At 42.6% G+C, this 12,982-nt stretch overlaps 1 protein-coding gene across 2 annotated transcripts in view; it reads left to right on the top strand.

The window, feature by feature from the left end:
- The window catches only part of LOC118903280 (cytidine monophosphate-N-acetylneuraminic acid hydroxylase), a 268,648-nt gene that overhangs the window by 131,409 nt on the left and 124,257 nt on the right, over positions 1-12,982 (top strand). The window lies entirely within an intron of this gene.

Genomic DNA, 12,982 nt, shown 5'->3' with positions numbered 1-12,982 from the left:
TTGGCTTCCTGCATGCTTCCCAAAGCCATAACCACTTCAGAGATTCTGCATCAGTTAGGATATTTCCAGTTGCAAGTAACAGAAATTCAAACTGCATTACACAACGAAGGGAACGTATTCCTTAAGGTGTGGATCAATCAGGGTTACAGTTCTCTTTAATTTTCTCAGTTTTCCCTTCTTGGTGTGTTGGATTGATTCTGAGGTTAGCATCCTATATGGTGGCAAAGTAACAATAACAATTCTAACTTGTGTCCTACACTACACAGAAAGAAAGAAACATGTTTCAGAAGTGTCAATAATAGTCCTGAAATTCACTATTGGCTAATACCAAGACCCATCTCTGATCTAATCACCGTAGTCAGTACAGCAGAATGTCCTCTGGCCCAATACATGTCGTTTGTTCCTGCCCTGAAGTAGGATATTTGAGGGTAACAATGGATCTGCAGTGTAAGTGGGGACTATTGGAAAAGGTTAAGTGGGGCATGGATATTGGGGTTCAGCCATTAGGTGACCTTCACAGTGCTTGACACAGATTCTCACACAGACACACACACCCCAACCAGCAGCAACTAGAAGCTTAACCAAATAAACGAACATAAATCATTTACAGAGTATGTTAGAGCAATAGACTCATATAGAAGACAAGAATTGTGTTAAATTGTAAAACTATAGTTTAGTGAACCAGAGAGGATAAATAATATATAACACTGTGATGGGTTTTCTTTCATCTTTCTGTAGAAGGTTTTGTGTGGAAAAGAGCACTGACTTTCCTTTGCACTTCAAGGCTTAAGCATTTGAGAATTTCTCTTGTACTCTCAAGTATAATCATATTACATCAGATCTTAAATCAAGACTTTAACATCTTTGTTAATGTTCTAAGAATGTTCCATACTCATGACTGTATAAGCATTACTGAACTTGGCATTCTGCTCCTGTATCCTTCATTGTTAGATTAATGCTCATGTAAAAACATTGACATAATTACAGCAATGGTGGTTGGCAGACACCCTCTGTGAGCATAAAAGGAAACTTAAAGCACAAAGAAAATATGTCGTAAAGAGGAAAGGGCTTGACTGAACAGGCGGTGATAAGTTCTCCAAGTTAAAGCTCATTGAATATAAAAGTTGGATTTACATACTGAGCTGGAAAGGATCTCAAGAGGTCATCTGGTCCAGTCCCCAACGTCTAGGAAGCAGCATACATTAATATTATTCAAGAATAAGAGTTAAGAGTTAACTGTATTCTGTGAAGCACTTTTTTTTTTCTCTTAAAAAATTGAACAAACAGTAGGGGAAAGAAAAGCCCAATTAATTCTTAATTCAAAGCTTTTTGTATTTTGTGGTTCTGGAATATTTGAGAGAAGATTTTAAAATTCCAAATCCCTGCCAGATAGAAAGCAGGTATTCCAAAATAAATATTTTACTATTTGTTCTGCCGGTGTGATATTAGGCAATAATTCCTTTATTACCACAAAAGCCTAGGGGAAGCCTTTGGAACTAGGATCAAACTAGCAATTCTGCTTTTCTGAGACTGTTGAGGGACAGTCTGTTCTTTAATTTTCCCAGGGATTATTAAGCACACAATCCAACCAAAATGCTAAAAAATATATCAATTACATTTGTAAGAAACTCTCACATACTTCATGAAAGTATATTACTCTTTTCTGCATATCCTATTGACTTATATGTAATTTAAATTATGATAGCAACATGATTTTGTACCACACTTCGCTCCAGCAACTCAGTTTCCACTTCTAAAAGTTTATCCTGAGGAAATAATCACAGATGTGAGAAAATACTTATATACAAATGTTAATTACAACATTATTTCTAAGAGCCAAAATTGGAAACCACTAAAATACCGAACAACAGAAAAGTGGTTAAATAAATTATGGTGGATCTGTACAACAAAATATTACATAGCCATTAAAATTATGCCATAGTGTATCCAATGTTATGGGAAAATGTTTGTGACATGTATCATCGTGAAAAAGTCCAAGCGTGTATCATATGATCCTATTTTTAAAGCAAACAATATGATCTAAAGGAAATATACCAAAATATTAATAAGAAGTTAAGCTGAGTGGTAGATATACATGTGATTGCTACATTTTTCTTTGTGCTCTATTGTATTTTCTATAGTGAATATCACTTTGATAGCCAGAAAAAAAAAAACCCATAAGAACCCTCCTACACTGTTGGTGGGAATGTGAATTGGTGCAGGCACTATGGAGAAGAGTACGGAGGGTCCTTAAAAAACTAAAAATAGGGACTTCCTTGGTGGTCCAGTGGTTAAGACTCTGCGCTCCCAATGCAGGGGGCATGGGTTTGATCCCCGGTCAGGGAACTAAGATCCTGCATGCCGCATGGCACGGCCAAAAAAAACCCAAAACCTAAAAATAGAGTTACCATATGATCCAGCAATCCTTCTCCTGGGCATATATCCAGAAAAGGAGAAAACTTTAATTTGAAAAGATACATGCACCCCAATGTTCATAGCAGCACTATTTACAATAGCAAAGACATGGAAGCAACCTAAATGTCCATCGACAGATGAATGGATAAAGAAGATGTTGCACATATACATACACACACACACACACACACACACACACACACACACACACACACACTGGAATATTACTCAGTCATAAAAAAGAACGAAATCATGCCATTTGCAGCAATGTGGATGGACCTAGAGATTAGCATACTAAGTGAAGTAAGTCAGACAGAGAAAGACAATATCATATGATATCACTTATATGTGGAATCTAAAAAAAGATATGAACGAACTTATTCACATAACAGAAACAGACTCACAGACATAGGAACCAAACTTACGGTTGCCAAGGGGGAGAGGGGGATAAATTAGGAGTTTGGTATTAACAGTACACACTACTATATATAAAATAGATAAACAACAAGGACCTACTGTATAGCACAGGGAACTATAATCAATATCTTGTAATAATCTATAAGGAAAAGAATCTGAAAAATTATATATATATAACTAAATCACTTTGTTGTACACCTGAAACTAACACAACATTGTACATCAACTATACTTCGATTAAAAAAACCCCACAACTATTATTTTTAATGCTATATCTCTTAGCTTAAGTAAGTAAATATTCAAAATATTCAGTTTCTATGCATTGTGGAAGATATACATTGCACGTTATCTGTATTTCTTGCTCAGTCTACATATATGCTGGGAACCCATTGCCTTAAACAATTATATACATTATCTCGAAATAGTTCCATGTGTTGTCACTTGTATTTTTAATTTTTTTTTTTTTTATAGCTATTTTTATTTTTATTTATTTATTTATTTTTGGCTGTGCTGGGTCTTCGGTTCGTGCGAGGGCTTTCTCTAGTTGCGGCAAGTGGGGGCCACTCTTCATCGCGGTGCGGGGACCGCTCTTCATCGCGGTGCGCGGACCTTTCACTATCGCGGCCCCTCCCGTTGCGGGGCACAGGCTCCAGACGCGCAGGCTCAGCAGCCGTGGCTCACGGGCCCAGCTGCTCCGCGACATGTGGGATCTTCCCAGACCAGGGCTCGAACCCGTGTCCCCTGCATTAGCAGGCAGATTCTCAACCACTGCGCCACCAGGGAAGCCCTGTCACTTGTATTTAAAAAAATTTTTTTTTAATCATTGTGTTCTGAATTCACAGCATTATTTATTTATTTATTTATTTATTTATGGCTGCGTTGGGTCTTCGTTGCTGCATGCAGGCTTTCTCTAGTTGCGGTGAGTGGGGGCTACTCTTCGTTGCGGTGTGCGGGCTTCACATTGCGGTGGCTTCTCTTGTTGTGGAGCACAGGCTCTAGGCACGTGGGCTTCAGTAATTGTGGCACACGGGCTCAGTAGTTGTGGCTTGTGGGCTCTAGAGCGCAGGCTCAGTAGTTGTGGTGCAGGGGCTTAGTTGCTCCGTGGCATGTGGGATCTTCCCAGACCAGGGACCTAACCCATGTCCCCTGCACTGGCAGGCGGATTCTTAACCACTGCACCACCAGGGAAGTCCCTGTCACTTGTATTTCTAATTCTTCATTCTAATGTCTTTCCACTGACTAATGCTTTCTATATCTCAGTAGTGCTTTGAGACTCTTTCACAGTGTTTTTCTACTGGATGTGGTGTTGCCTCATATCGTAATTCACTCTGGAGAAAGGGTATTTTCTACCCAACTGCTCCTCTGCAAAATTATGGGTCATCCTGGCAAGTTTCATCAGTCCTTACTCTGATTTGAACTCAGGTCATTTTAGGAGATTTCTTTGAAAAGAAATTTACCTCTGATACTAAATATCATGTTGATTTTAATAAACGGAGAAGATTCCTTTTCACAAGGCCGTGCATCAGTGAAAGTAAATATTCTGCTTCAAGTGACACCCTCAATGAGGGTGTCTCTTGCAAATTAAAGAGACATTAAGAGCACATTCTTACAACATCCTCACCTGACTCCACTCTAAGTAGACCAGATGAGACTGTAAAGAACTTTGTAGGCTGTCCTGAAGAGCTATACAACAGGCTAGTTTATGCTCCAGATTGCCTCAGATATTTTAATTGCTTTGTGCCTGCCTGCTTGTCTGCCTTCCCGAATAACTCAGTCCAAAGTCACCATGAAAGACAGAGTGAGGTAGGCCTTTGAATGGGCGTGGGCAGCAAACTAGTACCAGGAAGGCATCTGTGTCTGGGTGTGCGGTCAATGAGGGGGTGAGGAGAACACCCACATGGGAGTGTTGGCAGTGGCCTCACACAGGGTGTTAGAGCCCAGCTGGGTTTAGGAGGTCACCCACATGAGCCTGGGGGATTTTGGTGGTAGCACCAATGGGAGATTAGTAGTGTAGCGGGGCCGGTGAGGATCAAGGATCAAGGCACTGACAGATTCGGTATCTGGTGAGAGCCCACTTCCACATAGATGTCTGTCTTTTTGCTGTGTCCTTACATAGTAGAGGGGGATAGGAAGATCTGTGGGCTCTCTTTTATAAGTGTATTAATCCCATTCATGAGGGCTCCACCCTCATGACCTAAGCACCTCCCAAAGCCCTCACCTCCTAATACCATCATGTTAGGTATCAGGTTTCAGTGTAAGAATTTTGAGGGGGACACAAATATTCGATCTATAGCACCCACCCATTAAGAGACCATGTACTAAACAATTAAAATTATATTCCAGATCTTAGAGCCTAACCTAATCGAAGGGGTTCCAGGTATCTGGGCTGGTTCCTCAGGGTCATGTACCAGCCCTTCAGCAGGTCATTTAGATTTGATAGAAAAGGAATCTCCACAGAGGTTAAAACTGGTCTTCAGGGGATACATGAGGTTCTAGAGCAGCACAGTCTTATAGAAATATAATGCAGACCTAAATCTGAGGCACATGCATAATATGAAATTTCTTAAAAGCCACATTTAAAAAGTAAAAAGAAATAGGTAAAGTTAACTATAATAATCTGTCTTCTTTAACCCAATATATACCATATATCATCATTTCAACATGTAATCAATATAAAATTATTGATGAAATATTTATATTTCTTGTTTATACTAAGTATTGACAATCTGGTGGTATTTTACACTGACAGCACATCTCAGTTTGGACTAGCCATATTTCAGGTGTTCAATAGACACACCTGGGACCTTACTGAGCCTTTCTAGGGTCTTCAGGCCCTGTTCACAGCAGCAAAGCAAAGCAAAGTTGTTAGCACCTCTCTTCTGGGTAGAGCCAGGTCATTTTTTACAAAATATTACAAATACCCTGATGTAACATTCTGTGTACCCTGCTGGCTTACAGCAGACTTTGTTAGTGGTCTTTATTAAGCTCCTTCAAGCAGGGATCCTCTCCCCTAGGGCTTCAGGGACACACTCACTGGCAGTTCCCTTAGCTTAAGGGAACCCACCAGAAACATCCTCTAGGATTAAGAGAAAGTGGTGAGAGCCCATCCTGGCGGGCTAGAACATCTGCTGTGTGAGTTGGATTTTGGCAAGGTCATGAGATTAGCTAAAATGATTTTGGCGAAGCAGCAATAACAAAATAAAACAATTAATTCCATCATAGAAAAACAAGAGACAGATGAGTGTGGCATGCGAGAAGGAGCTTGATAGCTTTGGAAACACAGCTGGGTCAGGTTCCAAGGGCTCTGATAGACCCAGCACAAGATTTTGTTGCTCAGGAAACTTTGGAGCAAAAATTTTTATTCTGGGGCCCATGCACCCTTAGAGGTCCAGAGATGGGTTTCTGGGGATCTCTGGATCCCTAGAAATTATAAGCAAAATGCTGTATTTCCATGTCGGAGGAGACAGATACTCACAGGAACGTATTAACCACAGAAGACAGAGAATCATGTTTTATGAGGCCTGGGGTGACCAAGTACAAGGTCAGAGTAAGAACTGTCACTTACTCAAAGCCAGGAAGAGCTTGGGGCTCCTGAATGAATCCTGTCATTTTCCAGCAGAGAATACAGAGACACAGAGATGTCGAATTACTTGGCCAGGCAAGGATTTTCACCAGCTACTTATTGACTGAAATACAAGATTTAGGGGAACTAAATGGCCTGTAAGACTTAGGAGAAATGAGGTACCCTGGACCACAGAAAACCCACTTGAAGGCTCAAAACCTTCTCTGATTACCCCAAGTGGACGTGATCTTTCCTTCTTTGCTCTTCTGGAGCACCTGACTTGTATCCAATTTACAGCACTACACTAGTTACATTATAATGTAATTACGATGTTTTCTCAACCTTGAAGAAACCACAGAGTTGCTCTAACTTGGCACTGTTGACCTTTGGGGTGGGATACTTCTTTGCTGATTGGGGCTGTTCCGTGCATGGTAGGCTGTTTAGCAGAATCCCTGACCTCTACCCACTAGATGCCAGCAGCTTCATTCCCCATCCCCACCCCCAACCGAAGTTGCAACAATCGAAATTGCCTCCAGACAGGACCAAATATCTGGGGGTGGGGCGTGGAGGGAGGCAAAATTACCCTCAGCTTGAGAACCACTGACTCATCCTGAAGGTATTTTAATACATGCCATGCTTCTAGATGGAACTTTGCAAGGGCCACACCTTGCAAAGCTCGAGGCAAGCACAGTTCTTACCATCGCGTGCTTAATGTATTGGATAAATAAATGGTCAGTCTTGTGTTCCTGGATCCTGCAGGCCACACTGACTGTTTCCAAATAAGCAATGGCTTAACGGTTTCAAAAGAGAAGAAAATAAAAAGGAAGCATTTCATTCCACTTGTGCTTTTAGGTGCTCCGGAGTTCTGCAATGGGAACAAGTTAAGGCTTTTATTTTCCTTTTTGAGCAGTAAAATATAGGTTGTCAGCTTGTCCAGCGTGATAAGGAAGAATACAATTAGAATCTTACCCAAGTGAAGTTTTCCTTTGGCCTCACACAATGCATTCCATTCAGAGTTCCTCACAAAGAGAATATTTCCCTCTTACTTCCCTCATATTCTTTTTTTTTTTTTTTTTTAAACATCATTTATTTATTTATTTATGGCTGTGTTGGGTCTTCATTTCTGTGCGAGGGCTTTCTCTAGTTGGGGCAAGCGGGGGCCACTCTTCATCGCGGTGCGCGGGCCTCTCACTGTCGTGGCCTCTCTTGTTGCGGAGCACAGGCTCCAGACGCGCAGGCTCAGTAATTGTGGCTCACGGGCCCAGTTGCTTCACGGCATGTGGGATCTTCCCAGACCAGGGCTCGAACCCGTGTCCCCTGCATTGGCAGGCAGATTCTCAACCACTGCGCCACCAGGGAAGCCCCCCTCATATTCTTTTAACTGGGAGTTTTAAAAGGACCCAAAACTCACCGTAAAATTAAAAAAAGAAATTGTCCCTCTTAATAGTTATCTCTTAAAATAAGCATGCTGGAGCACAATTTTAAAAATCTGCTCTCCTCCCTGCCCCCCCAAAATTAAACCATGCCTTATAAAGCATTTCAAGTAAAGTTGATGAGTCCCCAGATTTTCTTTCTTTTCCACTCCCACCCACATTGTCTTGTGTGATTCTTATAGGAAGTGCATATGCAAAGAGTATCAATAGGGAGGAAATACATTTCAAGCCAAATTTTAGATGTAGACAAATTAATTCCACACTATTTCAACCATATGACCTTAACTAGATAGAAACAGTACAGTAGTTTCCCAGTGGATGGGGCTGGAGGTGCAGGGCTGGAAGAAACAGCCTGTGTGGTTTGGATGGGCTGGTGCAAAGGATTAAGTAGAGGCTATGTACAAAAAGTCCCAGCCACCCCACTAGGAGAGGAAAGCAGGACTAAGACACCATCCTAAGGGATGACGGAACAAGAGAATCCTCTAGTCATGGAAGCTGAGCCTCTGCCAGAGAGGCCAGACCCTGGGGAAGGGTTGGGACCTGAGACAGACCCACCTGGGGCCCTGCAGGCTCTAGCAGGTGGTTTCCATTTGTTTACCTACTTTTAACAAACTTTTATTTTAGAATAGTTACAGATTTAAAATTGCAAAGGGAGAGGGTTCCCATATACCTCTTACCCATTTCCCCTCACTGTTGACATCTTACATTCTCATGGTGTTGGGCTGTACCCCGCAGGCCTACAAAGCCTGTACTTGCCCAACTTCAAGACCAAAGACAGAGCCCAGAGTCAGCAACAGAGACATCATTGGTTTAATGGACGGGAGAGCTTACACGTCTGCAGCCAGGTCTTGGAGCAACACCCCACCGTGTGCAGCAGATAGCTGGGCAGGACATGGCAGCAGTTTTCTGGGGGAAGGCGGTTGCGGGGGGGGGGGGGTACCAGTTATAGGGGGAAATGACGTCATCTTGGCTCATCGGTTACCAGGGAAACCAGCAGAGGGGCACGCCCCTCACCGTCCCTTTAATAAGCATAGTGGAGAGCTCTGATCTAAAGCTAGAACAGTCATTAGCTGGGGCCGGGGCAGGTGTGTAGGAAGGTCAGTCATGTGAGTAGGGTGTAGGTGAAGCAGGTGCTGGTCGGGCAGAGGATGTACAGAGAGCAAGAGAACAGCCATCTTGGGTGGCCTGACCATACACATGGAGTATTTGTCAGAACTAAGGTTGGTGTATTATTATTATTTGTTTATTTTTAACTAAAAGGTTTAACTATTTTCTTTAACATGAAAACATTCAACACACATTTGAGGTTTCGGGTGTCTGGGGGTGTGGGCCAGTGGCTCCCTCAAGGACACAAAAAAGGCAGTTAATTAGATGCTCCTGTTACATCCATGATGAAGAACGAACCCCATAGCAAGCTTTGTTCCCCAGCGTTTGAAGTAATTCCTTCTGTCCCTGAACATTTTCAGTTATAAGCCTGTAGGGGTGTTGAGGGTCTCAGAGGGAGTCCCCATCCTGCAGGATGGTAGGGTGGGCAGGGCAATTTCCCTGGCATCCTACCCATAGGGTTCCTTGGTAGGGGTGGGGTTAAAAACCTGAAGAATAGAGCTCTTGGGGCCTCCATCTGGTCATCCCATAGGTGCTGGCGGAAGCACGCTGTCTTCCACCTATTTGGGAAACGCTGGGTCTAGCTTAAGAGGATAAGTGTCCTCTGGTCTTCAGAGGCCAGCTCTGGGGCTCTTGGAACCTCTAGAGCAGGATCCAGGACAGACGCTCCTGCCCATCCCTTTTAGAAAGGTCAGGAATCTAGCATCTTTCTTAGAGGGGATGCCCTCATTTACTTGTTATGAAGTGTAAGCTCCACCCACGGTTGTTTGTCTCACAACCATCTTGGGGAAGTGCAGATCCTTAATCCCAGATGCAGTGGCTCTGGGATGGGTCCTAAAGATCTGTGTTTCTAACAAGCTCCCCAGATAATTCTGATTCAAGTAGTTGATGCTTAGGTGGGCTTATGCTGTTTGACTAGCCTGCCCATTCTAGGCACTAGAAATTTCAATTACTGTCAGCTGAGAGGGTCACGGTTCGCACTCCCCAGGGGGGAGGCTCCTTAATTCAGGATTTTATGAATTTTATTTTACTGTCGTTCATTGACAGCAACTGAACATACGTTATGGGAGGAGAACTAGGTACAATTTCCTAAACACTTAACTCAAGCGTGAACGTATACATCACAAGTTACATGCAGTGCTGTTCTAGTGATAGATAACCATCCTCCACTAGATGGGGTCAAGGGAATTGTTCTCTTCTGGGTCTTGGCTCCTGGATTTCTGTTGGTTTCCAGGATCTTTCAGTATTTTGAGAATGTCATTTCACCCTCTACTGGCCTGTAGAATTTCTGCTGAGAAATCTGCTGATAGCCTAACGGGGGTTCCTTTGTAGGTTGTCATCCTTTTCCCCTGGCTGTCTTTAAAATTCTTTCTTTGCCATTGACTTTTTTTTTTTTTAAGTATCTTATGTGTTTTTATTTTTTGCATAAAAATGAGGAAGATAACAATTTATTTACTTGAATATATATATAGCAGCCTCAGGAAGGATACATATGAAACCAGGAACAGTGGTTCCCCATGTTGGGTGTCAGGGGAACTAGGCAATTAGGGACATTTTATGGAATCCAATTTTTAATTTAATGTCAATTTACAAAGAATCATATAGTTCTATATGTAGCGACAATGTAAAGATGTACTAAATTTAGAGAAGTCAGACGCAAAATAGTAACCTGATTTTGCCAACTATAGCATATTTAATATAATGTGGTCTTACTTTTTTTAGATGCTTCAGAATCTTGAGTTGTTTTCTAGTTCTGAAGATCAATTCTTTTTTTTTTAACATCTTTATTGGAGTATAACTGCTTTACAATGGTGTGTTCGTTTCTGCTTTATAACAAAGTGAATCAGCTATACATATACATATATCCCCATATCTCCTCCCTCTTGCGTCTCCCTCCCATCGTCCCTACCCACCTCTCTAGGTGGTCACAAAGCACCGAGCTGATCTCCCTGTGCTATGCAGCTGCTTCCCACTAGCTATCTATTTTACATTTGGTAGTGTATATATGTCCATGACACTCTCTCACTTCGTCCCAGCTTACCCTTCCCTCTCCCTGTGTCCTCAAGTCCATTCTCTATATCTGTGTCTTTATTCCTTGCCATTGACTTTTGACAATTTTAATATAATGTGTCTTGGAGAAGATTTTTTGCATTGAGGTAATTAGGTGTTCTCTTAGCTTCATGGACTTGTATATCCAGTCCCTTCTCCAGGTTTGGGAAGTTCTCAACTATTATTTCTTTAAATAAACTCTCTGCACCCTTCTCCCTCTCATCTCCTGGATACCTATCATCTTAATATTGCCCTTCCTAAAAGAGTTGGATAGTTCCCGTAGAATTTCCTCATTTTTTAAGATCTTAATTCTCTTTCCTCTTCTACCTGTATCATTTCTAGATTTCTATCTTCAAGCTCACCAATTCTCTCTTCCATATTGTCTGCTCTATTTCCAGTGCTTTGTAATGCATTTTTCATCTTGTTTATTGGGTTCTTCAGCTCCAGAATTTCTGTTTGGTTCTTTTATAGAGTTTCAATCACTTTGGTGAAGTATTCCTTCTGTTCATTAATTTTATTCCTGAGCTCACTGAACTGCCTTGAGTTTTCTTGTAGCTTGCTGAGTTTCTTCATGACAGCTGTTTTGAATTCTCTATCAGATATGTCACAATATTCTGTGACTTTAAGTTTGGTTTCTGGAAGGTCGTCATTTTATTTTTGTGATACACTGTTAACTGACTAAGCACCGTGAAGAGCCACAGTTATTCCTTTGCTGGCACATTTGAAGTAGCGAACACCTTTCTTCTTTAAACATGATTGTAATGATTCAACAGGTTAGAAATTAGAGGCCTTTCTTTTACTTTCCAGTAGGTGGTGCTACAGCACAAGTTTTGGGTTTTTCTTACCTGCGCTGCCTATTTGAGAGTCAACACTTTCCACCCACCATCACTTCTGTCAGAGGTGTGCCCTCCTAGCCGCTGCTTGTGCCTCCGGGGTCGTTGGTGCCTTGCTGCTGCTGGTGTCACTGGCTTCGCCACCTGAGGCACTGGGATGGCAGGTGCTTCCCCTGCGTCCAGGATCTCTGGAGTTGCAGGCTCTGCTGACATGCGGAGAGGGGAAGGGTGGGGTGCAAGAATGTGAGGTTGCGGGTACCTCTGCCCCGTCTAGGGTTCTTGGGTCTATGGGTACTGCCGCTGCTGGTGGGGGGTGGAGGGCTGAAGTCATGGGTGCCTCAGTGGCTGGAGGGAGGAGGCCCTGTTGCTGCTGCTGCCCAGTTACCTGTGGCTCTAAGTGCTGCTGTGTGCTGTAGCTGGAAGGCCAGAGTTGTGTGTGCCGCCTCCCCTGCTGTTACTGGGTTCTCTGTGGCTGTGGGTTCAGCGGCTAGGGTTCAGCTCTTGTGCCCTGGGGGCTGGGATTGCAGGCACGGTCTCTGCTGTTCCCCTGGTTCCACTCCTCTATAAGTTGAGTCCACCCACCTTTAAATGTACAGATGTGTGGGATTCTCTGGCATCTTAGTGTGTTGGGCAGAGGCACCTTTGTTGAGTTGTGGATGTTTTACTGGTTGTAGATTGAAGGGGAGAGATCAAGAGAGCACCACCATGATGGTGACATCACTCCTCCACTCTTACAGAGACAAGAGTTCCCTTGACTCTCTCCTTGGTCTTAAGAGCCTCAGCTCCAGCACCTTTTCTTGGCTCCAGTCATAGAAGAACTCAAGCTAAGTTCATGATAATCTCTCAGTCACAGGGCCAAGATTAAAGCAGTGAAATACTCATTAAGGCACAGATTTTAAGGGAGCATCAAAAAGCCCAATAATCACAGTCAATAATACTTTAACGCAATATTTTAAAAAATTAAAATGAATGCAGAAAATCCATGATGAACAAAATATCAAAAGTTCAAATAAAGACAGGCTGTTTGTTTTATGACTCTGCGTTGTTGTGCAACAGGAGCAGTAGTTGACATTCAGCCCGAGATTCCTGGACCCATAGGCCAAGTGGATTTATGAGGAGTGACAATGGTGCACGAATAAATTGGGCAACATGGGGCTTTATATATAGTC

The sequence above is a fragment of the Balaenoptera musculus genome, chromosome 11 (genome assembly GCF_009873245.2).
Source record: "Balaenoptera musculus isolate JJ_BM4_2016_0621 chromosome 11, mBalMus1.pri.v3, whole genome shotgun sequence".
NCBI classification, from domain to species: Eukaryota; Metazoa; Chordata; class Mammalia; order Artiodactyla; family Balaenopteridae; genus Balaenoptera; species Balaenoptera musculus.
Note: the sequence above shows the minus strand (reverse complement) of the source record. Positions and strands in the feature narration are given on the sequence as shown.